Source organism: Somniosus microcephalus, chromosome 5 (assembly GCF_052327205.1).
Source record: "Somniosus microcephalus isolate GS21.2 chromosome 5, FLI_Smic_1.0, whole genome shotgun sequence".
Classification (NCBI taxonomy): Eukaryota; Metazoa; Chordata; class Chondrichthyes; order Squaliformes; family Somniosidae; genus Somniosus; species Somniosus microcephalus.
This window is the reverse complement of record NC_140991.1, coordinates 282,678,098-282,702,554: the sequence shown is the minus strand read 5'-3', so window position 1 is coordinate 282,702,554 and position 24,457 is coordinate 282,678,098.

Here is a 24,457-nt window from a genome sequence, read left to right as displayed (position 1 = left end):
AACACAGTAATGCCTAACACAATGGTACAGGTTTAGGCTGGTGTTAGAACATCGTTAAAGAGAATTATATACAGTTAGCCAGAGTCATTCAGTGGTTCTGCCACATGCGCCCCCCCAGAATTCGCTTTAATGGACAAAGCCAAACGGTGAGGGGGTCTGACGAGCCTGTCAGAACAACTCCTGTACTCTCGAGGCGGAGGCTGCTGGTCGGCTGGCGGGCGGTCGCACTCGGTCTGCTGTAACGACGATGGGTGGCCGCTGGTTCCTAATGTTGACCAGGAGGCTGTTGGCGCACAGGAAATCTGCACCGAGGAGGGGCTGGGAAACTCTTGCCGTAACAAACTCCCAGTGAAAACGTTGCCCCCCGAGGCACACCTCCACTCGCCGTCTGCCGAAGGTCCGAATTGTTCCGCCATTGGCCGCTTCAAGGGTGGGGCCGTGATTCCCCGTCTGCACATCGAGGGCGGACACGGGTAAAATGCTGCACTGCGCCCCAGTGTCGCACAGAAAACGATGACCGGAGAGAGTATCAGTGATGAACAGCAATTTTCCCGCGTTGCCGATTGCCATCACAGCCGCGGAGTGCCCATTACAGCCGCGGGGTTCCTCGGTGGTCGCAGTGTCAGTTGTTTGTTTTTTTGGGGAAAACTGCAGGGAGGGCGGCAACGCTGCGCCTTCGCGCCGAACTGCACGTGGTAGAAACACAGCGCAGCAGGCTGACGAGCTGGGGTGGTGTCTGCGGGGGATGGGTGCCTCGTGGCAGCGCAGTACTGCCGAGTTACAGCAAAAATTTTGTCAGCCTCTGCAGCGAGTGTTGCGCAGTCTTCAATTTCAGATCTGGCCAGGGCAGCTTGTACCTGTTCAGGCAGTTGGCTGAGGAAAATCTCGCGGAATAGGAAACATTCCCGTTCTGAGCCCAGGAGTGTGAGCATTTGGCTCATCAACTCTGAAGGCTTGGAGTCCCCGAGCCCGGGCATAGCGAGTAATCGACAGGCACGCTCCGATTTTGTGAGCCTGAAAACCTGCAGTAACCACGCTTTGAGGGTTTCATACTTGCGCTCCATTGGGGGGTTTTTGAGGAGGCTGACAATCCAAGAGGTGGTAGAGCTGTCGAGTGCGGAGACCACATAAATGTACTTGGTCTGATCCGCATCGATGTTCCTCAGGGCGAACTGGGCCTCGACCTGAATAAACCACGAGGGCGCTTGCTGCTCCCAGAACTGCGGTAGCTTTAGCGAAATGGCGTTTGCTTCCATGCTGCGCTCTTCTTATGTGAAAACGTTCACAAAAACGGGGTCACCAATGTAGGAATTAACGAATTCCAACGAATAACGGAGAGCGACACAAGAGAACAACTAAACAGGTCTTTACTCAACAGAGATGCCACGAGGACTGCCTGGGCAGCCCCATGGTTTGCGACGTGACATAATCGTGTTTGCCCGTGTTTTCCCGCACTCTTAAAGGGGCCACGCCCCGTACATGCAAACTCTATATACAAAACACAGTAATGCCTAACACAATGGTACAGGTTTAGGCTGGTGTTAGAACATCGTTAAAGAGAATTATATACAGTTAGCCAGAGTCATTCGGTGGTTCTGCCACAATAACATCATTCAAGACAAAGAGAAAGAGCAGGCTCATTGCTGTCTACAAAGACAACAAAGATTCTTGATAGTCTCAGAATTGCAGGGGCTAAAAGAAATGTATTAATGACACAGGGGTCCCACAGAGATAAAGATGATGGGGTAGAGTTTCAGCTTTGGGTGCAATTGCTGATTCCAGCGCAAAATTGCGCCTGTTTTCAAATCAAAAAATCAAATCAACTTTTATTGTCATTGTTAGTGCACAAGTGCAGTACAACGAAATGTAGGCTTGCGGCTCCCGAGAGTGTACATTTAGATTAAGACATTTAAACATTCAACATACTTTTGGCTTGTAATACATTAACAAAAGCATAACCATAATAAAGTGCATTGGCAGATGTGCAGGCTTTAGAGTTTATTTGTGGAGTTCAGTAGGATGACAGCCCTGGGAAAGAAGCTGTTCCTAAATCTGGTCGTACGGGTGCGAATGCATCTGTAACGTCTCCCAGATGGCAGGGGGGCGAACAGACTGTGGCTGGGGTGGGTAGGGACTTTGATGATGGACCGTGACCTCCGTAAACAGCGTTTCTGGTATATGTGCTCTATGGTCGGTAGCCGGGTGCCGGTAATGCGTTGGGCAGTTTTGACTACCCGCTGCAGGGCTTTCCGGTCATAGTAGCTACAGCTGCCATACCACACTGTGATACAGTTCGTCAGGATGCTCTCTATTGTGCAGCGGTAAAAGTTAGAGAGGATCAGGGGTGACAGGTTACATCCCTTCAGCCTCCTTAGGAAATATAGGCGCTGCTGGGCCTTCTTCACCAGAGAGGAGGTATTGAGGGACCAGGAGAGGTCTTCCGTGATGTGGACTCTGAGGAACTTAAAGCTGTCCACCCTTTCCACCACAGCCCCATTGATGTGGATGGGGGTGTGACTTCCGCCTTTAGACTTCCTGAAGTCCACAATGATTTCTTTGGTTTTCTTGATGTTCAGGGCCAGTGTTTATTTCTCCCCCCAAGTTTATGCTCAAATTCATTTGCATACCATCAATCCACCACCGGTGAGTAACCCAGTTTTCAATTACTCATTCACTTTTTAAAAATATATAAAATCTTTTTTCTAGTTATATTGGGTTACATCAGTCAGTTTCTTAGTAAATTAAAACAAAAATCACTTTGAAAAGCTTTTAAAATCATGCCTTCACATTCTGGTAACTGTTCATTCAGGTTCTAATTCATTGATCATTAAAAAATATTAGCCCATAATTTCCGATAGGAAGCTTCCTGCGTGCGGGAGCCTCCTATCGGAAAAAATTCTACGCACTTACCTGAGGGCTCCCACGGTCCGGACACTTCCGATGCTGGGCCTCTCCACAGTCGAAATGCGCAGGGCCCACGTATCCCAGGGGCGCAAGCGGTTCGCAAGCATCCCTGGGATCACGTGGGCCAGGCCAGCCAACAGGAGAAGGGAATCCCCCTTCATACTTTTGACAGACCCATCAAAAGTATGAATGGGGATCACTGAAAAAAGACACTAAAGCATTAAATAAATTTTTTAAAAACATCACATTTTTAAAATGAGTTAAAATTACATTAGATTAAATATTTTAAAATATTTTAATTTTTTGAAAAAAATAATTCAGGTTTTCTACGGGGCTAAACATAAACTTATCTTTTTAAAAAGCTTTTTTTTTAACTTTTTTCAACTCTTATGCTGGTAAAAGCAGGCCTTACGCCTACTTTTACCAGGCGTAAGATTTCTAAGGGATTTCAGCAGGCGGAGGTTCTGCAGAAAGCAGAACTCTCCACCCGCAGAGGCCCTTCTCCAGGGCAGGCGTCCGATCTGTCAAGAGGTTCTTGACAGATCGGAAATGTGGTTTTCAGCGCATGCGCTTCGCATCACTGAAACCAGCATTTCCGATGTCCCTACGGGTGTGTACGAGCTCATACACACCCGTAGGCATCGGAAAATACGGGCCAATATAATATATAGTCCTCTCTAACTCTGCAGTAATACTTAGTAAGTCACGCAAATCACATTGGGTTTAAATAAATGTAATTATTGGATCTCATCCTTCTGGGGACCAGTTTTATTGTAAAACCTTGAAGTTTATTCATGGACTAAAGTCAATTGATGCTAGAAGTGTGTATACCACAGAGTACTGGGATCACACTCAAACTGTACAAAGCACTAGTCAGACCACATTTCAATTATAGGGGCTGATTTTCCTGACCCTGCTCATTTCCTGGGAGCAAAGGTCAGAACAATGTTGTGGGGACCAGTTTTGGCAGGTCCTTAACCCCATTATGTTGTGCCAAGATTTTGAGTTTCCCCTAGGGTGCAGAGCTGGACCTGCATCTGGCCTTTTGCAGATATGTAAATGAAGTGGTAAGGGACTTTCCTGGCCTATCGCCTCAATTTCTTGCTGGTTGTCCCATGGGGTGTTGTTATGGAGGGACACCTGAAGAAAGCAGGCGATGTGGCCTACACCAGGACCTCATTGGATCAGAAAATCTATCGGGGTCTAGGGAGCAGTCCAAAAAATTTTAACAGTTCCAACCCCTGCACCCCCCACTGGACAATCTCTAGTCCTCACTGCCTCTGGTTGCCAGGGCGCTAGGAATATAGTTGCTAGCTGGAGAGGCTTGCAATTCACCAATTTTCTCTTGCTAGACCCTGCCAAAGGGGGGCCTGTGCTGGGGGGAGGCACCTCGGGCCTTGCTAATTGCACCGGGGCAGAGGTGGGGGTTTGGGGGGGGGTGGTGGTTAGGAAGATCAGCCTCACTGAGTGCAATTCTGGTCACCGTGCCACAGACAGAATGGGCTGGATTTTCTCAGCCCCGAGGAGGTGGGTATGGAGGTGGGACTGCCGGGAAAGTTGCAGAATTTGAGGGTGGGTGGCAAATCTGCCCCCAACCAGACTCCGTGCCATCTTGCCAAGAGACGGGAAGCCGTCCTGCCCTGGATCCCGTCTCCTTGGAGGTGGGAAGGGATTAAAGCCTATTAACTGCCTGTTAACAGGTAGAAAGTAGGATTATCCCCATTTTATGTGCTGAAGTGTGGGCTTCCCGACCTGGGGGAACCCCGCCGGGGTGTAGGAGGTGAGTAGGAGGTCTGCGGGAGTCGGAGGGGTCTGAAAGTGCGATGTAGAGGTGAGTGATGGGTGCAAGTGTGGAGTGGTAAGTTTGTGAAGTGAGTGTAAAGTGTTAGAAAATGTTAACTTACCTTTGTTTCTCCCTACAGCCTTCAGCTGCTGTGGAGCCGTAGTCCCCGACATCTCCATTGTAGAGATCACAGACTGGCTGTTGGATCCATCAGCTGATTTCTGCAAAGTAGAAAGGTTTGATGAGTCCTGAACACAAGGACTCATCAAACTACACAGAATGTCAGTGTTTGACAGCTTCACAAAGCTGTCAAACAATGACATTTCTTCTTTCAAAAATTCTTGACAGATGACACATCATACCTTGACGTGCTCTGTCACTGACTTCCCCCTAATTGGTCTGCTGAGCCTGCTGGGTGGGCTTAACAAGGTCAATCAGGGGAAAATCCCGCAGGTTGGCCAGAAGCTGATGGAGGCGGGACTGAAACCGGGCAAGCAGCAGTCCCGCCTCCAACACGTCTCCATTCATAAAATCCAGCCCAATGTGTTTCCATTGGGTGGGGATGCAAAGGTGGACAATGAGAATAATTAAACGTGTAATGGGGATGAGCTACAAGGACAGATTATAAAAGTTCAACCTCTACAGCCTGGAGCAAAGCAGACTGGGGAATGGGCGAGGAGTCACAGATATATAGCTTGGATATATTACATTAAAGTAAGACAAATTAGTAAGAATAAACCAGCGAAAAGAAAATTTCAATCAGATAATCTTCATGAAAAATGGGTGCAATAATCTCTCAGGCAAGGTAGTAGAAATGAATACTTTCCGATTGTCCAAGGTCCAATTGGATGCTAAGCTAATGGATTTAGGCAACTAGCGGGATGAACTTCACTGGTCCATCCTTGACTGTTCTTATGTTCTCCAGTCCCCACATGTGATTCTTATGCGATCAATTGCTCAGAACTGCAGCCAGAACTCGTCAATATTTTGTCTTGGGAGAGAAGTGCAAGACAAGAGTAGATGATGCCGATACTTGGTGAATCCATGAAAACATCAGTTTTCAGACTGTGGCCCTGAGTAGCTAGATTCCATATCTCCTCCACAGGGCATTTCTCATCTGGTGACATCTCTGTGAAGCACTTTGGGACATTTTATTACATTAAAAAGGCGCTATAAATGCAAGTTGTCATCTTTGTCAATCTTGTGCACCTCAGGCACTCTGCTGACTTTTTGGGGTAATTTAACGTAAGCCTACTTCATGATTTATCAGGTATCGTTTAGTTTTGTTTCGCATCATTTTGTTTTGTTTCAGTTAGTTTAGCTTAGTTTAGTTTAGTTTTCAATTTGCGTGGGAAGAGAACAGTTGCCTGGACCAGCTGAACAGTCGATGGTGTTTATATTTTGTAAAAGAATGTACATGAAATCTGACTTCATCTCTCAGTATTTAACAGCGGAGATGTTGGGGGGGGGGGGGGGGTTTAACAGACAGGAACGGGTGGGTTGGGATCAGGTGAGTAGTTAAATTTGGCGAAAAAAAATAATGCGAGCGCTACCTGGCTCCAATGTGTCGAAGTCTGGGTTTCACTGAGGTGCGTCTGGCTCTGTGCAAGAGACAGCGTTATCATAGCGCAGGTGGGTGGGCAATGAAAACATCATTTAAAGTGATAATTGCATGCAAATGAGGGCCTTTTCACAGGAATTTAATTTTCCTTTGGATTTATCACCTCCAGCACGGCTTTCCTGGGGGCCGGGAAACAGACCAGTAAAAAGGTGAGTTACAGGAGCATTTCATGGCGGACTATCAACTTCAGATAGCCCAAATTTAATACAGGCTTAGTTCTTGCAACTGCTTCGTCAGTTCTTTCTGGCAAATCTTTAGCAGAAAGATCTTGTCACCATATAGGTATTGGAGAACTTGGAGGCTTTCAAACAGACACCAGCAGTATGGGATGTGCCTTGGATGTTTTTCACAGTACATCAGAAGAGGAAGACCGTCACCATCCACAGCAGTGACGATGTGCTGTGGTGGGATCAGCAGGTGCACAGGAGAGAGCTACACAGGAGACAGGTCCACAGGAGAGAGGTGCACAGGAGGGAGGTTCACAGGTCGGGGGTGCACAGGAGAGGGGTGCACAGGAGAGAGCCGCACATGTAGGGGGCTGAGGTCACAGGAGGAACTATCCATGTAACAGGGTGTACAGACAGAGGCTCAACTTCCTTGTGCTCACGGAAGGGCAGTGCTTCTGGAGGTAGAGGTTGGCATGTCAAGTGGTCATAGACCTGCTATCTGCTGGACTTGGCGTCCACGCAATACCACTCACTGTAAAAGTCACCACTGCCCTCAATTTCTTTGCTTCTGGTTCCTTCCATGGCGCTACTGGAGATATATTGAGGGTCTCACAGTCTGCTGCACATTTCGGAGCCCCTGAGGGCCATGCCAAAAACTATTCCACTTGCACCTGTGCAGGGGAAGACTTGGTCATCGGGAGACGAGGCAACATGTCGGGTACTGGGTGAGTGAGGTGCCAATGGGTGAGAAGTGGGAGCGCTTTGAGTGGAGTTACCACTTCCCTGTCCCCTTTCACCATCATCCCTGTCCTGGGTCAGCACCACATCATTCCTACCACTCTACAGTAGAGCAGCTTGGTGCAGATCAGTGACGTGTTGTGTCAGGCCACTGATAAGTTATCTGCCATCATGTTGAAGGTGGCAGACATGTTGGCATCCAAGGTCTACACAGCCATGCTAATTGCCTGCATGGATTCATTTAGAAGCATGCTTTAATTTCCATGGAGATGGACAATCTTTCCATGGCAGACATTCGCGCAATTCCACAGATGAGCCACTATCTCCAGGGCATCCTCCTCTGCATCAGTTAGCTGGACTATTTGTGGTGATCCACCTCCAGTCCTCTCCCCCTCCCTTGAGTTTTGTGCACACTTCTCCTACAAGGGGCAAAAAAACAGACCCGTGAGTGAGTGAAGGTGAGCTATTCACCCGATGGATGCAGTGCATTCGTTGAGGGTGCCTATGAGATAGATGCATCACATTGCATAAGGATTGGGGTGAGAGGCAACAGTGGATGGATAAATGGGGAAGTGATGAAGTACATATACATAGGATTACATAGGAGATACAGCACAGAAACAGGCCATTCGGCCCAACCAGTCCATGCCGGCGTTTATGCTCCACTCGCGCCTCCTCCCGCCTTTCCTCATCTAACTCTATCAGCAAAACCCTCTATTCCCATCTCCCTCATATGCTTACCTAACCTCCTCTTAAATGCATCTATACTATTCACTTCAACAACTCCCTGTGGTAGCGAGTTCCACATTCTCACTGCTCTCTGGGTAAAGGAAGTTTCTTCTGAATTCCCTTTTTGATTTCTTGGTGACTATCTTAGGAATATAGGAACAGGAGTAGGCCATTCAGCCCCTCGAGCCTGTTCCGCCATTTAATGAGATCATGATCTTATATTGATGGTGTCTTGTTTTGTTCTTTCCCACAAGTGGAGACACTCTCACTGTGTCTATGAAAACCTTTCATAATTTTAAAGACCTCTATTAGTTCACCCCTCAGCCTTCTCTTTTCAAGAGAAAAGAGACCCAGCCGGTTCATCCATTCCTGATAGGAAATTTAAAGTGAAGGCTGAGTGCTGCTAAAAGTTGAGTGGGTGTGAGGAGTGATGTGATGGAGTATGCTTGACAAGAAAGAGTGAAGGAGTGGGGGGTTTAAACCACAATATGTAGGTGAATCAGCAAATGTACTCACTTTTCCTGACTTAGTTAGGAATGCTTCCTGCATTGCATCCAAGACTAGAGCACAACTCTCCTGCTGCTCACCTCCTCAGCTACCTCCAGCCATGCCTTCTTGGTGAGAGTCATAGGTTTCTTCCTCCCATTGTTGGGGAAAAGCATGTCCCTCCTGGTCCTGACTGCACCCAGCAGTAATTCTAGGAATGCATAATTAAATCTGGGTGCTGCCCTTGCTCTCTGTGCATCCATCTTAAATACCTCCAAATTCCATTTCTACATTGTCCCTTTAATTAGAGTTGAGATCGCGTCATGCGGGTTCGCAACATGCCCAGCTTGGAGACACGAAACCTGGAAGTCTAAACTTCTTGGCCCGTATTTTCCGATGCCTATGGGTGTGTACGGGCTGTGTACACACCCGTAGGGACATCGGAAATGCCGGTTTCAGGCATGTGAAGTGCATGCGCTGAAAACTGGCATTTCCGATCTGTCAAGAATCCTCTTGACAGATCGGACGCCTGCCCTGGAGAAGGGCCTCTGCAGGTGGAGAGTTCCGCTTTCTGGAGAACCTCCGCCCACAGAAAACACCTAGAAATCTTACGCCTGGTAAAAGCAGATGTAAGTCCTGCTTTTACCAGCATAAGAGTTGAAAAAAAGTTTAACATTTTTTTTTTCACTCATTTATAATTTTAAAATACTTTTAAAAAAGGTAAGTTTATTTTTAGCCCCGTAAAAATAATTAATTAATTTTTTCAAAAAATTACATTTTTATTTAAAATATTAAATATAATGTAATTTTAACTAATTTTAAAAATGTGATGGTTTTTAAAAAATTTATTTAATGTTTTAGTGTCTTTTTGGGGTGATCTCCATTCATACTTTTGACGGGTCTATCTGTCAAAAGTATGAAGGGAGATTCCCTTCTCCTATTGGCTGGCCTGGCCCACGTGATCCCAGGGACGCTTGCGAACTGCCTGCGCCCCTGGGATACGTGGGCCCTGCGCATTTCGACTGTGGAGAGGCCCAGGAGCGGAAGTGTCTGGAGGTAAGTGCGTAGGTTTTATTCCGATAGGAGGCATCCGCACGCAAGAAGCCTCCTATCGGAAATTGCAGGCCTATGTCTCAATCAAACTGAAATCGGGGAATCCGACGTATTGACTTGACTTCCGGTTTTGCCTGCGCAACGCCACCTCTCCGCTTGGAAGCCACCTTCACATTAATATCGGGGCCGATTTTGATAGGATGCTCAAGCAGATGGTTGTGATTTGGGTGTTGCTGGCACAGAACTAGCTCTAGACTGGAAGGCTCAACATAATTAATCCCAGCAAGCTTTGGAAAATAAGCTTTGTCAATTGTCCACAATAAACTGCACTGGAAGCCCAAGAGATGAGCCAATATTAAGTCAGGAGTTTTAACAGTATGTGAGATGATGGTTATTGGCTAGAAATTTGAAAGTATGTCCTTATATCACAGTATCCATTCCTACGGCTCCTTGTCATCTCCTCCAGCTGTAACTCAGATGGAGTTAATGCAAGCATTATGGGGGTTATTATGGGGAAAGGATGAAAACAGGCGCTAAGTGGGTGCTGTGCTAATAGGGCATGCCTGTTTAAAAGTCTGGTTTTAGCCAGCAAGTTTGGGGCTAATTGGAGATTGCCATGATTTAAATGTGTCTGGAGACGCTATACCAGAAACCTACATGTTTAGCACTCAAGCACTGATTAGGAGCAATTTTCGTGGAGCGGTATATGTAGCCTCCGCGCACACACTTGGAGGCAAATAACATAGCCGATGCGGGAGATCGCCGGGGAGGTGACAGCCAGGAGCCATGCCCCAGGTCAGGGCTCCAGTGCCACAAGAAATTGAACGATTTGACATGAGTCTTCAAGGTAATATCCCATCTCACAAACACAATAACTGTACCACCACCAGCTTCACAACCTCAACACACTTCATCCACCATCTAACTGTACACTGACATTCACACACCCCACACTATTGCATCCTCCATAGGCACTACTCACACCTCAGACACATCTCACAGCTCGTCAAGCATGTGAGGCATCACACACACACACACACACACACTTGCCAATATTCTCATTCACAATCACCACTCTTTCTCTTCCAGGACAAGATAGCACATAACAGGCAGGAGCAGGACCTGACCGGGGGAGGGGAAGCATGATTGCATGAGATCACTCCCCTTGAGAGGGTAGTGCTGGCGGTGATCGAGATGGGAGTGGCAGATGCCGTGGCCACAGGCAGAGGAGGGGACATCTCGCCTAGAAGTATGTGGCCACTACAGCTTCCTTATATATCCGCAACTATTCCTGATCCCTAATCCTCCAAACCTATCCTCACTCACAAAGATCCATATGGTCTCATCACGCACATTCTCCTATAGTGGCCACACGCGCTGCACCCTAACCCTTCTAGCTTTATCATTGCAGGCTCCCAGCAGCAAGATCCAACTCGCCCCCTGGGTGAACTGGAAGAGGAGGAAGAGTCACCTCGCCACCCCAGAGGAAGAGGAGGAGGAGGAGAGCGAGGAAGAAGGCACTGCGTCAATCACTACCACTGTTCCAGGGACCAGCACCACACGCAACTTAGAGGCTAGTGTAGAACTTGGATCCTCACATTGGAACGCACTGGGCACTAGTGGGTAGCAACCACTCCGGGTGGAAGGGACACCACAGGTCGTATATTCGTTCTGTCGTAGAGAAGTCAGATGAGGACTTTACAGGACCAAGCTTCAGAAGAAGGCTGATGTGTTTAACAAACCAAATGCTTGGTGCAATGGACAGCCTGCCTGAAAGCTTACGGGTCGTGGCTAGAAGGATGGAAGAGTCCACCTCCAGCTTGGCCCATGGCTTGATGAAGAACCAGGAACCCGTCCTCTCCTGGAGAGGCTGGCCAATTCCATCCAGCCACCTGTGGAGCCCAACATTCTGCAGCATCTGATGACTGAGGTCGCAGCTTCTATTGCAGTCATTGCAGTTTCCATGGACTGACAAAGTGCTGCAATGAAAGCTCACGCAGCTGCCATGGTGACTCTGGGCTCCTCGGCTGAGTGTCTCAGCTGCCTGTAGATCTGTCCTGCAACCCTCTTGACAGATTGGACGCCTGCCCTAGAGAAGGGCCTCTGCGGGCGGAGAGTTCTGCTTTCTAAAGAGGGCACTCAGTGGCTTTAGCGCCACTGGCCACGCCTCCCGCGATATTTAGCGGGGCGCTAATGGCGGCGTTAGCCTGTAGCGCTGTGCCGCCACCGATGACGTCATCGGTGTGCGCAGCGCCCCGCTACCGCCCCAATCGCGATATTTGGTCACGCCCGCCTCTAATGCCTGTCACAAAACGCGCCCGGTTCACGGGGCCTACCTGTGGCGGTAGTGGCGCAAATTAAGGTGGAGGTGCGGGGCGGCCATTTTTTTCGGTGGCCGCCTGCCAGCACCTCCGTCCCCGGCCTCCTGATTCTCCCCCTGGGCAGTACCGGCTGTGTCCCGAGAGCCCGGCACTTCTCCTCGGTGCCGGGCTCTTTTGCCGGCACTCGCGGTCGGTCATCGCGCTGGTGCAGGCCCCTCCCCCTTAAGAAGGGGAGGAAGGCCTGCAGTACCGCAGCGCACCGTGCCGCAGCGCTGTGGCACGTTGCGCTGCGATATTCCGTTTCAGCGCCCCAAGAGGGACGCGGGGCGCCTCGAGCAGCGCCCCGTGTCCCTCATGGGGCGCTCAAATTGAATTTCCGGCGGGCGCAACGGCTCCGATCGCGCGCCACCAAATTTCTAGGCCTTAGCAATCTTATGCCTGGTAAAAGCGTAAGGCCTGCTTTTACCAGCATAAGAGTCGAAAATAGTTAAAAAAAAATAAAAAAATTCACTCATTTAAAATACTTAAAAAAAAAAGTATAAAACCTTAATTATTTTTTTCAAAACATTTAATTTTTGTTTAAAATATTTAATTTAATGTAATTTTAACTCATTTTAAAAACGTGATGGTTTTTAAAAAAATGTATTTAATGTTTTAGTGTCTTTTTGGGGTGATCTCCATTCATACTTTTGACGGGTCTATCTGTCAAAAGTATGAAGGGAGATTCCCTTCTCCCATTGGCTGGCCTGGCCCACGTGATCCCAGGGACGCTTGCGAACTGCCTGCACCCCTGGGATACATGGGCCCTGCGCAGTTGGACTGTGGAGAGGCCTAGCATCGGAAGTGTCCGGACCTCGGGAGCCCTCAGGTAAGGGCGCAGATTTTTTGCTGATCGGAGGCATCTGCACGCAAGAAGCCTCCTATCGGAAATTACGGGCCAGAGTATTGGTGAAGTCTTGACAAAGTGCCCCAGAAAGTTTCCCGATGTGTATCAAAAGTCTTCTTCAAACACAGTGTAGTTAGTCAACCTCCAGTACCACGTTTACAGTGAAAGCTGAGCATGGCTGTAAGTAGCGCTTGCAATCCTCACCAACGACTTGTTTACTCCTGTTCAGCTGATCGCTGTTCAGCAGAGGTCGTTAATTGTGGCAGTAGCCAGCAGAATGGCTTGCAGCCTCTTTAATGAGCATCAGGAACCACTTTAATTGGTCATCAAAGCCTTAATGATCCTCGGGGCGGTCGTTCCTAGCTTCAACTCCTTTACCAAGATGGTACCTTGCGAGAAAGGTGGGCTAACCAGGTGATGCAGCTCAAAACACCATCTTGGCCACCTCGGAGACTAGTGCCTAAATTATCCGTGTAAAATCGCTCCTATGACTACAGTAATGTACCAGATGCTCACCTCCTCCAACCACTCTCTAACAGTTAATTGTTTTTACATTAAAAAAGCCAGATGTTTTCACAGAAAATGATATAAATTTACAACTCGGCCAAAGTTTAATGGAAACTATTATATTGCTTGTTCTGTTAAGTATTCACCTGAGATTTATTTGTACAGAACCAGCTGCAACTATTACTCGTATTGCTGTTCAGTCATTTTTCTTTAACTCAGGGGCCAGGAACCAGATATATTTGATTTAAATCCTTTACTTTGCTTATTTATTGTTTCTACAATTTTCATTCATATTATTCTCACGTGACATGCAATATTCTTATGTGACATTTAACACTGTGCCCTTCCAAGTATGATCTGAGTTCGCACATCTGAACGATAGCCTGGTTCTTCTGTTCCAGTGATCCTCGTCTGCCATTGGCCTCTGTTGTCTGATGACAGCAATTTCACCTATCTTCTTCAAACCTTTATAACGCATTTGTTTACCACCAATTTTCTTCCTTATCTTATCCTTAAGGTCATTTTGCTTGTTACCTTTCAACAATCCATTATTTTCAATCTCATTGGAACCATTACAACTGCATCCTTCTTCTTGATCGATTCGTTTTGCTTGTAATTAAAGTTAGGCATTTCCTGTTGTGTTTTTTTATTGGTTTATGGGATGTGGGTGTCGCTGGCAAGGCCAGCATTTATTGCCCATCCCTAATTGCCCTTGAGAAGGTGGTGGTGAGCCGCCTTCTTGAACCGCTGCAGTCCGTGTGGTGAAGGTACTCCCACAGTGCTGTTAGGGAGGGAGTTCCAGGATTTTGACCCAGAGGCGATGAAGGATCGGCGATATACTTCTAAGTCGGGATGGTGTGTGACTTGGAGGGGAACTTGGAGGTGGTGGTGTTCCCATGCGCCTGCTGCCTTGTCCTTCTAGGTCGAAGAGATCGCAGGTTTGGGAGGTGCTGCCGAAGAAGCAAGAAGTTGTGATGCAATTAGTCTGTCTGTGTGGATTACTGAAAACTGAGAACCTTAGAATTCACATATGCTGGGATGTAGCTACAGTGTCATTGAATGCGTTTCTCAAACTTCCAGTGCCTCAAAATCACTTCTTTGCTTATAGGACAAGTGGGAGCAACTCCATACAGGAGGAGGCTCCTGGCACTTTCATCTCATGTAAGGTAATGAACTTGTATTTATCCAGTGACCTTCACATCCTAAGGAGGTGAAAAATTGCCCATCGAGCTTCAGTAAGATCATCGCTGATCTTCAACCTCAACTCCACCTCCCCGCACTATCCCCATATCCCTTGATTCCCTTAGTATCCAAAAATCTACCAATCTCTGTCTTGAATATACTCAACGACTGAGCTTCCACAGGTATCTGAGGTAGAGAATTCCAAGATTCACAACCCTTCGAATGAAGAAATTTCTCCTCATCTCAGTCCTAAATGGCCGACCCCTTATTCTGAGACTGAGAACCCTAGTTCTAGACTCCCCAGCCAGGGGAAACATCTTCTCAGCATCTACCCTGTCAAGTCATGTAAGAATCTTATATGATTCAATGAGATCGCCTCTTATTCTTTTAAACTCTAGGGAATATAGGCCTGGTCTACTCAATCTTTCCTCATAGGACAATCTCTTCATCCCAGGAATCAGTCTGGTGAACCTTTGTTGCACTCCCTCTAAGCCAGGTATACCCTTCCTTAGATAAGGAGACCAAAACTGTACACAGTACTCCAGGTGTGGCCTTAACAAGGCCCTATTTAATTGTAGTAAGACTTTATACTCCAATCCCTTTGTAATAAAGGCTAACATACTATTTGCTTTTCTTATTGCTTTCTGTACCTGCTTGTTAACTGTCTATGATTCATGTACAAGGACACCCAGGTCCCTCTGAACACCAACATTTCCCAATCTCTCACCATTTAAAAAATACTCTGCTTCTCTATTTTTCCTACCAAAGTGGATAACTTCACATTTCTCCACATTATATCCCATTTGCCATGTTCTTGCCCACTCACTTAGCCTGTCTATATCCCTTTGCAGCCTCTTTCTGCCCTCCTCACAGCTTACTTTCCCACCAACCTTTGTATATCAGCAAACTTGGATACATTACAGAGTCTCCTCATCTAAGTCATTGATATAGATTGTGAATAGCTGAGGCCCAAGCACTGATCCTTGCGGTACTTCACTAGTTACAGCCTGGCAACCCGAAAATGACCCGTTTATTCCTACTCTCTTTTTTCTGTCGGTTAACCAATCCTCAATCCATGTTAGTACATTACCCCCAATCCCATGAGCTCTAATTTTGTGTAATAACCTCTTGTGTGGCACCTTATCAAATGCTTGTTGAAAATCCAAATATACTACATTGATGTGTTCTCCCTTATCTACCCTGCTAGTTACAACCTCAAAAAACTCTAGCAGATTTGTCAAACACGATTTCCCTTTCATAAATCTGTGCTGACTCTGCCCAATTATATTATGGCCGCGATTTTTCTGGTCGATGCGGCTTAGGGCGGGACAGCTGCCTTCCGGGTTCCAGTCCCGCCCCCAATGGCGTCCAACACACAGACGCGATTTTGCGTCAGTTGGCCTTGTTAAGCCTGCCCTGCAGGCTTGCTGGCTAATTAAGAGGAAGCCAGTGTCAGATGACATCAGTTGATGACGTGTCATCTGTCGGTTTTCATATAGGTGCCACACACACTTTTTTTTGACAGCTGATTTTTCAGAAGTTTGACAGCACTGAGGTGATGCAAACACTGACAAACACTGTACAAAGGTGAGCCCTTGCACCAAGGCACTACAGTGACTCTCTCCTTAGGCTAGAACAGATGGCAGCTGCAGCTGAGATTACAGAAGCAATCTGTCACTGGTGAGAGAGGTTCTTCCAATGAGGTGGGACTACACAAACAATTCAAAACTTACAGAACTTACAAAACTTACTCACCTACAGGAAAGTCTAAATGCATTAAAAAGGATTTCCCAACATTTCTTACCTCTGAACTGAACCAGTGTACCATTGGATCCTTCACACCACTTCTACAGCTGTATTCGATGCACAAACATTACAGTAGACCCACAGCACGCCACACTTACCTGGCGTGGTGTCCAGACATCAGGAAGCCCAAAATAGACCTGTCAAAATAGCAAAAACCCTGTTAAATGTGTGTGTGTGAGGCAAGGGAGGAGATTGCAGAACCTCTCTGGCCACAGGGGAGGTGCCAGAGGACTGGAGGACAGCTAACGTAGTACCATTATTCAAGAAGGGTAGTAGGGATAAACCAGGGAATTACAGGCCAGTGAGCCGAACATCAGTGGTAGAGAAATTATTGGAAAAAATTCTGAGGGACAGAATTAGTCTCCACTTGGAGAGGCAAGGATTAATCAAGGATAGTCAGCATAGCTTTGTCAGGGGTCATGTCTAACCAATTTGATTGAATTTTTCAAGGGGGTGACTAGGTGTGTGGATGAGGGTAGTGCAGTTGATGTAGTCTACATGGACTTCAGTAAGGCTTTTGACAAAGTCCCACATGGTCAAGAAAGTAAGAGCCCATGGGATCCAGGGCAATTTGGCACATTGGATCCAAAATTGGCTTAGTGGCAGGAGGCAGAGGATGATGGTCGAAGGTTGTTTTTGTGACTGGAAGCCTGTGTACAGTGGTGTACCGCAAGGATCGGTGCTGGGTCCTTTGCTATTTGTAGTGTACATTAATGATTTAGATATGAATGTAGGAGGTATGATCAGTAAGTTCGCAGATGACACGAAAATTGGTGGAGTGGTAAATAGTGAGGAGGGAAGCCTTAGGCTACAGGACGATATAGACGGGATGGTTAGATGGGCAGAACAGTGGCAAATGGAATTTAACCCTGAAAAGTGTGAGGTGATGCATTTTGGGAGGACTAACAAGGTCAGGGAATACACAATGAATGGTAGGACGCTAGGAAGGACAGAGGATCAGAGGGACCTTGGTGTGCATGTACATAGATCCCTGAAGGCAGCAGGACAGGTAGATAAGGTGGTTAAAAAGACATATGGGATACTTGCCTTCATTAGCTGAGGCATAGAATATAAGAGCAGGGAGGTTATGATGGAGCTGTACAAAACGCTAGTTAGGCCACAGCTGGAATACTGTGTGCAGTTTTGATCGCCACACTATAGGAAGGATGTGATTGCATTGGAGAGGGTGCAGAGGAGATTCACCAGGATGTTACCTGGACTGGAGCACTTCAGCTATGAAGAGAGACTGGACAGGCTGGGGTTGTTTTCCTTAGAGCAGAGAAGGCTGAGGGGGGTGTACAAAATTATGAGGGGCATAGATAGGGTAGACAGAAATGAACTTCTCCCCTTAGTAGAGGGGTCAATAACCAGGGGGCATAGTTTCAAGGTAGGGGGCAGGAGGTTTAGAGGGGATTTGAGGAAAAACCTTTTCACCCAGAGGGTGGTTGGAATCTGGAACTCACTGCCTGAAAGGATGGTAGAGGCAGGAACCCACACAACATTCAAGAAGCATTTAGATGAGCACTTGAAACGCCATAGCATACAAGGCTACGGACCAAGTGCTGGAAAATGGGATTAGAATAGACAGGGCTTGATGGCTGGTGCGGACATGATGGGCCAAAGGGCCTCTTTCTGTTCTGTATAGCTCTATGACTATGACTCTAAATGTCTGTTAACAACCTGTTAACAAGCAATTCAGTGGCTATAACCCTCTTCCCGCTGCGAGGTGTTGGGTCCCTGCGCAAATCGGGGACCCGGCACCTGGGAAGATTGTCTGGAGGCGGGTTGACAGCGGGTTTCCGACCCGCTGTAAATCTTTGCGATTTTGCCGGATATCCCATCTCCAAACCCGCCCCCTGAGCGCCGGTAAAATTCCCCTCTATGACTTTCTAAGTGCCCTGTTATCACGTCCTTAATAATAGATTCTAGCATTTTCCGTACTACTGATGTTAGGCTAACTGGTCTGTAGTTCCCTGTTTTCTCTCTCCCTCCTTTCTTGACCAGTGGGTTTATAATTGCTACCTTTCTATCCACGGGGACCGCTCTAGAATCTAGAGAATTCTGGAATATCAAAACCAATGCAACCACTATCTCTATAGCCACCTCTTTTAAACCCCTAGGATGTTGTCCATCAGGTCCAAGGGATTTGTCAACGTTTGGTCCTATTAATTTCTCCAGTACAATTTCTTTATTAATACTAATTTCTTTAAGTTCCTCATTCTCGCTAGGTCCTTGGTTCCCCACTATTTCTGGAATGTTATTTGTGTCTTGTACCATAAAGACAGATACAAAATATTTGTTTAAAGTCTCTGCCATTTCCTTATTTCCCATTATAATTTCTCCTGTCTCTACCTCTAAGTGACCCACGTTTACTCTTTTCCTTTTTACATCTCTATAGAAGTTTTACAATTTGTTTTTACGCCTCTTGCTAGTTTCCTCTCATATTCTCTTTCTTTATCAATTTCTTGGTCATCCTTTGCTTAATTCTATAATCCTCCCAATCCTTTGACTTACTGCTCTTTTTGACAACAATATCAGCCTCTTCCTTTAACCAAATACTATCTTTAACTTCTCTTGTTTGCCACGGATGGACTACTATTCCCTTGGGGTTTTTATTCCTATGGGGAATGCTTAGTCGTTGCGAAATACAAATTAATTCTTTAAATGTTTGCCATTGCTTATCTCCCATCATATCTTTTAATCTCGTTTCCCAATCTACTTTAGCTAACTTGCCCCTCTTCCCTACGTAGTTTGCTTTGTTCAGATTTAAGACCTTAGATTCGGACTTAACTAAATCACCTGTTCCCTGCTGGATCTGCTGGCCATCCTTTACCAGCAGCTGCCAAAGTCACCACCGCCCTCAGATTTTGCCTCCCAATCGTGCCATTGCTCTGCTAGAGACATTTGCAGGATTTCCCAGTCGTTTGCCCACAAATTCATAAGACAGGTGACCGATGGCTTGTTTGCCAGGACCGGAAATTATATCAACTTTGCCTGCGACGATGCCGGTCAGAATGAGCTGGCTGGCTTCCCACAAGTGCAGAGTGTCATCGACTGCACACACGTGGCAATCCGGGCACCTACAGATCAACCAGGATTGTTTGTCAACCACAAGGTCTTCCACTCCATCAATGTGTGCTGGTGTTCAACCACAAAAAGATCTTCAAAGCAGGTTTTTTTATTTATACATTCACAGGATATGGGCGTCACTGGCAAGGCCAGCCTTTATTACCCAATACCCATTCCTAATTGCCTTTAAGAAGGTGCTGGTGAGGCTCTGCAGTCCGTGTGTTGAAGGGAGGGAGTTCCAGGATTTTGACACAGCGATAATGAAGGAATGGCGATATATTTCCAAGTCAGGATGGTGTGTGACTTGGAGGGGAACTTGGAGGTGGTGGTATTCCCATGCCCGATATACTTTAATACAGAAATTTCAACAGCCCAGCAGTAAAACAATGTCATATTGTAAGACAGACTAGTTATTACACAAAACAGCTTGTAATTCATTTTAATAGAAAAGTTTCCAAGCCTTAAGTTATCAACAAAATCAGAAGTGACTCAACTTTTTTTACTTAGAAGTCTGGTGGAGAAAAGATTTAAAAATACTGAGAGATACAGCTAAAGTTAAAGGAATTTAGCTATTTAATTAGAAGTACAAGTCACAAGTACAAAGTTCGCAGGCCAGGCTAGAGATTTTAAAAAATGCAGAATATTGTGGATGCTGGAAATCTGAAAAAAACAATCTTTCTTTCTGTTGAGAAGAGGGTTTGAATATTATGGAGGCATTGACAGCAAGGGAAGGGGAGGTAGGTTGGTGCTTAATGTACGGGATCAACATGAGATGGTACGGAATTAGCACACATGGAGACTGGATGGAGAGGGTTTGTTGGCCATTTTCTCACTCAGAAGCTTATAATTAGTCAACAGAAAAGAAACGTAATAAATCGGGCCTCGTATTTCAGTCGCCGTTTAGTACAAATGAATCAAATTACTTTTTTGACTGCTGTTCAATTAGGGTTCCAGGGACTGTGACAGACCTTCAGTACATTGGCTGATTGAACTAGAAGTCTGTGGCCTAGAAATTTGTGGCTGCCACGAATGTTGCCGGTGTCACCATGGCCTCGGGTTAACGGCTGCTGAAAATGGTCGCAGAAGTAGGAGAGAAAGATTTGCATTGAGGTCTGAAGATATTTAGCCCAGCGCTGGCTCACCATGTAACGGACTCCTGCTGGCGTTAGTGCAGGCAGTGGTAGCGAAGTTGGCATCCAGAAGCGGCGTTCCATCCACCAACAGCCTCTGAAAGTGGGGCAATGAGTTCGCTAGGCATTGTGGGACATTAAAAAGGCAATGCCTTCTGAACTGATAAAAATAAAAATGAAGTAAAAAAATGCAGTTTTCAGTCCTTACCGCCTTTTAAAAAAACATTGGCCCAGAAATTCCAGTACGGGGCTTGCAGCGCGTGCAAGCCCCATATTTACACTTACCCCGCGCTACTGCCGATCAGCTCCAGGGACACCTGGAATTGGTGTTTCCAGAAGAAGAATCCCGGGCAGCGTATGACGTCACGCCACCCAGGAGTGCAGCCAGCGCGAAGCCAGGAGCGTGCAGTGCAAGTGAGACACGCCCCTTGAGGTCTCAGTTTCACTGGACACGCCCCCAATGTTTCTGTCAAGCTGCTAACCATTTTTACATGCAAAGCAGCAGTTTAAATAGGTTTTTGGAACTTTTTTGAAGATTTTGGTAACTTTTATAAACTTTTAAAAATGTTTACATTATTTTGAGTAATCTGAAGTAGTTTTAAACAGAATTAAAGCAATTTAAAGACTTTTAAAAGCCCTAAAAGAATTTTTAAAATTCCATTTATTTATTTAGCAATGTCGTCGTCATACGTGTCTTCACACTGTTCCCTTTGGGGAATTGTATGAAGTGGTGGAAGGATTTATGGCCATGATTAACGCTCATTCCGTGACCGTAACCATCTTTGAACCAGGCATTAGGGCAGTTAGTCCTATAGCGGGAGGGTTTTACGGGCTCCCACAAGCTATACAAGGAGGGGGGGCCACCCACACCCACGGACGCAAATATCCCACTGGATGTCAACCCAGAATTTAGAGCCGGAGCTCCGACTCCACTTGCCGGGACTGTCTGGAGCGGGGTTCGAAACCCTACCCTGATCTGGCCCAGCGGCGGGGATCCTACCGCTATGACAAAGGCCCAATCCGATTAGCAACGTGAAATGGCAGCATAGGGCTCCAGTCACGGGGAGGGAAAAGGCGCAGGAAACGTATGGGTGTCACCTTTTGTGCGGAGTGGGCCTTTTGCGTAGCAGTAAGCATCCCCGCCGCTGGGCCAGAAGGAGTAGGGTTTTGAACCCCACTCCAGGCAGTCCCGGCAAGTGGAGTCGGAGTTCCAACTTTAAATTCTGGGTGGACATCCAGCGGGATACTTGCGTCCGTGGGTGTTGGTGGCCCCCCCCCCCTCAGGTGGGTTGTGGGAGCCCGTAAAACCCTCCCGCCATAGGACTAACCACCCTAATGGCTGGTTCAAAGATGGTTACGGTCACGGAATGAGCGTTAATCACGGCCATAAATCCTTCCACCACTTCATACAGTTCCCCAAAGGGAACAGTGTGAGGATACGTACGATGATGACCTCTTGCGCAATGCACCTCCTTGGACCCTCAGTCGCAGATGCGAGGGGGCAAGTCGTGCAATTGTTAAATTTTTCATTTTATTGACATGTAAAATGTTGGCCCAGTAATTCCCTTCCAAATGCGCGAGTATGGTCGGGGTACTTACGCATCTGGCTGGATGAAATGCCGGTTTTCAGCATGCACAGTGCATGTGGGGAAAACCGGCATTTCCTGTCCTCTGAACGAAGGGGTTCAGAGGCAGAACGCGTGCGACTGCACAGGCAGCGCGTGCGCAGTATAATTCGCCGCTTTCATTAATGCTTTCAGTGAGGTCAAGTCATTACAACTTACACATGAAAAAAGCATGGGTACAGTTGCTCCAGAGGCTGCGGAGGAAGATATTTATTATCGTGGAGCTTCTGAAAGTATGTATGTCTGTATATATTCCTTTGCGTGTTATGTATATATTCCTTTACTTATGTGTATGAATGTATTATTTAATTATGACTTTCAGAGAAAGTAACTTATTGGAAAATCATAATTAAAAACATACATTCATACACATTAGTAAAGGAATATAAAACATACATACATATACGTAAAGGAATATATGTGGACATACATACATAACTCATTCTCACATTCCATTCACACAGCCACAATTGCTCCTTCTACCTACCGTTCTGAAAACCCTTTAAAAAAAAATAAAAAAATTTAGCTTTAAAACTTACTTAAAATTTCTTAAAATAACTTCCCTCCCTTTCCCAAACAAAAATATTGCATTTCAGAAGCTCCACGATAAAATGTATCTTCCTCCGCAGCCAATGAACCACTTTACACTTGCTTTTTTCAAGTGTAAATTCTGAGGACTTACCCTCACGGATTTCATGAATGAAATCTACGAAGTTCACTGCGCAAGCGCTGCCTGTGCAGTCGCACGCGCTCGAGGTCTGGAAATGCCGGCGTTCCCCGCATGCGCTGTTCATGCTGAACGCCGGCATTTCCAACGGCCAGATGCGTGAGTACCCCGAGCGCACTCACGCCTTTGGCCACGAATATCTGGCCCATTAACATTAAAATGAAATCCAAATGGGAGTCATTAGAACAAACTTAAGAACGTAAGAAATAGGAGCTGGAGTCGGCCATTCGGCCCTTCGAGCCTGCTCCGCCATTCAATAAGATCATGGCTGATCTTTTACCTCAGCTCCACTTTCCTGCACTATCTCCATATCACTTGATTCCCTTAATATTAAAATATATATCAACCTCTATCTTGAATATACTCAACGACTGAAGCTCCACAGCCCTCTGGGGTAAAGATTCCCAAATATTCACCAACCTCTGAAGAAATTTCTCCTATTCTCAGTCCTAAATGGCCGACCCCTTATTCTGAGAACTGAAAACCCTGGTTCTAGGCTGCCAAGCCAGGGGAAACATCTTCCCTGCTTCTACACTGTCAAGCCCTGTAAGAATTTTGTATGTTTCAATGAGACCACCTCTCATTCTTCTAAACTCCAGAGAATATAGGCCTAGTCTACTCAATCTCTCCTCATAGGGCAATCCCCCCATCCTAGGGACCAGTCTGGTGAACCTTCGTTGCACTCCCTCTATGGCAAGTATATCCTTCCTTAGGTAAGGAGACTAAAACTGTACACAATACTCCAGGTGTGTTCTCATCAGGGCCCTATATAATTGCAGTAAGACATCTTTACTCTTATACTCAAATCCTCTTTTAATAAAGGCCAACATACCATTTTCTTTCTTAATTGCTTGCTGTACCTGCATGTTATCTTTCAATGATTTGTGCATAAGGACACCCAGGTCGCTCTGAACACCAAGATTTCCCAATCTTTTACCATTTAAAAAATACTCTTTTCTATTTTTCCTACCAAAGTGGATAACTTCACATTTCTCCACATTATATCCCATTTGCCATTTTCTTGCCCAATCACTTATCCTGTCTATATCCCCTTGAAGCCTCCTTACATCTTCCTCATAACTTAAATTCCCACCCAGCTTTGTATCATCATCAAACTTGGATATATTACATTTGGTCCCCTCATCCAAGTCATTGATGTAGATTGTGAGTAGCTGAGGACCAAGCACTGATCCTTGCAGTACCCCACTAGTTACAGCCTGCCAACCCGAAAATGACCTGTTTATTCCCACTCTCTGTTTTTTGTCCGTTAACCAATCCTCAATCCATGGTAGTATATTACTCTCAATCTCCAACAGATTTGTCAAACACGATTTCCCTTTCATAAATCCATGTTGACTCCTCTGCCCAATCCTATTAATATTATTTTCTATGTGCCCTGTTATCATGTCCTTAATAATAGATTCTAGCATTTGTCCTACTACTGATGTCAGGCTAACTGGTCTGTAGTTCCCTGTTTTCTCTCTCCCTCCTTTCTTGAATAACGGGTTTATAATTACTACCTTTCAATCCATGGGGACCGTTCTAGAATCTAGGGAATTCTGGAAGATCAAAACCAATGCAACCACTATCTCTGTAGCCACCTCTTTTAAAACTCTAGGATGTCGTTCATCAGGTCCAGGGGATTTGTTGACTTTTAGTCCTATTAATTTCTCCAGTACAATTTCTTTATTAACAATTTATTTATGTTACTCATTCTCCACTT